Genomic DNA, 3796 nt, shown 5'->3' with positions numbered 1-3796 from the left:
GTTTCACAGTAAAGTGTGGTCTCTTCCGCCATTCATGTTGTCTGTGTTCTTTCTTGTAGATATTTCACCGACACCAACCCCCTACTCAGAGACCCTTAGACTGGTGCGTGGGCTGGTCCCCCACATTGAGACAGTCCAGATTCAGAGTGGGGGTTGTCAGTCCTGGTGGTGCCTGGATCTGTTATCTGACCTGCAATAAAATGGCTGCTGGTGCTTTTCAAATGGCTCGGGTCATCCCAGGTTTGCAAGTGGGGGTTGTCAGTGCTCGCAGCTCTCCGCCGCAAAGTGGCCGCTCAGTTGCCTTCCCATCTTTTTGGTGTTATGGGGCGGTGTTGGGTCTCTGGCTACTTCCTGCTGAGGAGGGGCGGCATGATGATCGGGGTTGTGGTTGGAATGGGAGAGTACCGATGGATGAGCAACAAGTGGGAAGCGGTTCGGTTGGTGAGTCTGGTCACTGGTTCATGTAAAAAATTGGAAAAACAGCGAAACAGACAGGGCCCCAGTAGGGCTATAAGAAGCAAGCAGGCCAAAGGGCCCAGTAGTGGCAGAATCCAGGGTAAAATAGGTCCTGATTGCTTAACAAAGTAGCAGCATTCCTCTTTGGCATACCCCCCCCCCCCAGTGGCTGTTAGCAAATTTAAGGCTCTGGGATTCTGCAGCACTACACCTGCAAGGGAATTTATTTGGTTTAAGACAATTCGGACCACTCCCTGCCCAGCTTTGTGAGTCGTGCTTTGTGGTAGCTGTGACCAAGATAGGAGCAAAGGGTGGGAGTGTTGCCCTGATAACAAGATTTGTCCACTAGGGTATAAGAGATAAATGAATTTGGCCTGGGGCCTTTACATTCGGGTAAGCAGGAGGGACTGGCAAGAGAAAGAGTGAGTAGAAGACTCATTGTCGGAAGAAAGGGAGGTGTTAAAGGGAGCATGCTGATTAGAGGACAGCTATCAGACATAAGAGGAAGAAAGTAAAAAGGGATATTTTGTCAGGAGTGTATTCTACAAGGCTTCCCTGCAACCAACAATCGGTGACCCAGGTGAGGACTGAGGATGGGGAGCAGAAAGGTGAGTAAGAGGGGCTAAGAGGTAGTTCAGTCAGAAGTATTTGCAAAAAGGCTGAAAACTGGGACATGAGGTTAGCGAGGACCTGTTTCATGGGTAGCCTCAGGGGCTTTATCGGGATATTCTGAAGGAGGGTGTTTGCTGATTCGAAGGGTGAGGGGTCCTGTGGGGTGAGTACCAGGGGTCAGGGACCTTTTCGGGGATGGGTGACAGTGGGGTGTGTTTGATATTTGAAATATGTACCCAAGGTTTATGGCCCAATAATTTGACTGCCGTAGGGGTGGTGAGGATAACGGTGTAGGGCCCTTGCCAGCGTGGGGCTAGAGGAGATTTATCATGGACCTTAAGAAGGACCGAGTCTCCAGGGTTTATGGGAGGCTGATGTGAGGCAGTAGCGGCGGGAGAGGGGAGTGATTTTGTTATGCCCAGATTTTAATACCGCCCCCCAAAACCAGAGATTACCTGGGAGACAGAATCACGCATGTAAAAGCAAAGGGCATTTATTATTACGGCTTAGGCTCACTGGGCCTAAGTTTGGTCTCACAGCCTTCACCAACGCAGTGGATCTGTGCTGAGAGCCCCAAACAAAGGTGGGGTAGGGCTTTTATGAGTTTGGGAAGGGGGAGTTACAGGAAATTGTGACATAGGTACAGTGATCCTATTATTATTATACAATATTATTGACAGCAGGTTTATTCAATTACAACATTTAGAGTATTAACCAATCACAGAGTAGACCCAGGACCCAGGACCCTCACATAGGGTGTAACTAGCCTTAAAGCAATAACTGATTACCTATAGCTTCTATTTCTAGGCCTGCCCTTAGGAATGTTAAGGGTATTACAAGGGTCCCCCCCTTGCCTTGGGCAATGTGTGCCCTTCTATTGTCTCAAACCTGCATCCTTACATTCCCCCCTCTGTCTTGTAACTGACCCAATCCTGGGTCAGTCGAGTTACCATTGTTCTGGTTTAAGGCTACCTGTTCTTAAGACCATTAACTGAATAACATTTACATGCTCTTTGACAAATGCTTATGATCTTATTAATGATACAAGAGCCAAATGTTAAAAGTATACCAATTTTGGTTTTGGCTCCTAGATCTTGTCCTCTCTGTGGCCGTGAACCACAGCTAGACTACCCTGTACACTTCCTGAGCTATTGGCATAGAAGTAACATTGTTCCCCTAAAGCCTGGCATAGCCCTCCTTGGTGTAAGGGGAATTTCTTACCCTGTAAAGGGCATAGGGAAGGAGAGTTTACCCAATTTCCGCCAGTCTCTATGGTTAATTTGGTAAGGGTCTCTTTTAGGGTTTCTAATATCTGGCGCTGTCTGGCTTACAAAAGTAAGAATGACAGCCAATTTGTTTCCTCATTTGTCAGGATCCTTGGGCGTATAAGTACAATACGCCTTTATGATTCTACATTACTAACCTTAGCCAAATTGGTGAGCCATCTAGTGGCCACCTGAGGACCCCCCATTAGAGTCTGGCGGTAGAGGCGTAGGCTCCCCTTACCTTTTGCCGTGTTGAAATCCCATGCCCAGATCAGAGGTAATTAATACCAACAGAATATTCTATCAGGAACTTTTGCTGTTTTCCCAGCTTTCTGGGGCAACATTTGCCAGTCCGATGGCAAAGAGGCAGGACAGTTTATTTTACTCAACCGATGATTCCTCAGGCTTCTGCCGTGCTAGACCAGCCAGCTTCCGGGGTGTGGCTGGAGCAGGGCTGGAGATCCCTGGAGTCAAGAGTCTTTTTGAGGATCAGTTCAAGCTGATCGACTGGATCTGGATCACCTCACCAGGTTAAGGGTTCTTCTGAGTCGGTTCACTTAACTCCAGAGAGAAACCTGAAACTTTAATAGGGGCTGACCCCCACCTTTAAGTATCATCCTCACAGACTAACAAGCCTGAGTAAGATCCACTAACAAATATTTAAAGACACTCAGAACTAGAATAACATTTACAGTAGTGCATTGCTGATACATAGTTTTTCTCTCTAAAAAAACCTCCATTATCAGAGATAGCCAAATCAAGACTAATGCATTGGTGGAACGAGTCCAGTCTTAACAACCCTGGCCTAATTATTTACATAAGCTCAGCACAAATAAAGATTGTTCATGAGGACTTTATAAGGCTTGCTTTGCTGGGTCCTTTTATAAGGAATCTCCAGTTTGAACTTTTAGTAGCCACTCTGGGCCAGAAGCCAAGACAAGCACTTTCTATCAGACGGGCCTGCAATACCTGTTAAATTGGGCAAACTCCTCTTCCCAAGGTTCCCCACAAATTGCTTTCTTAGTGTCTTTCCCAAACAATTCGGCTATAAATATGACAATGTACATTTTAAATGATACCGTTAATCTCCTTGCTGGGAGACGGGTGAGTGGCTGTGTCTTGCCAACCGCTACCTGGGTGGGGAGGACATTTACCCTAGCAATGCCAACCCTGCCTATAAACGGTGTGGTAGGATCCTTTTCCTCAGCAGAATTTTTCCCTACCTGGGTGAAGTATTTGGTAGTTGCCATCCTAACTGAACTTGCGAGACACATTCCCCAGGAGATATATTTTTCTGACAGGCATCCCATTAATTTGCTTTTGGGGCCTGGGACGCAACCACTGTGTCCCAGCTTGTTTCCCCAAGTCCCCAGGAGAACTAAAGAGCGGTGCAAACAGGGTACATCATGATCTCTCCCTGATGGTGTGTTGTTTTCTTTCCATTCAGGAGAATTGCAGTGATC

Source organism: Suricata suricatta, chromosome 14 (genome assembly GCF_006229205.1).
Source record: "Suricata suricatta isolate VVHF042 chromosome 14, meerkat_22Aug2017_6uvM2_HiC, whole genome shotgun sequence".
Lineage (NCBI taxonomy): Eukaryota > Metazoa > Chordata > Mammalia > Carnivora > Herpestidae > Suricata > Suricata suricatta.
Note: the sequence above shows the minus strand (reverse complement) of the source record.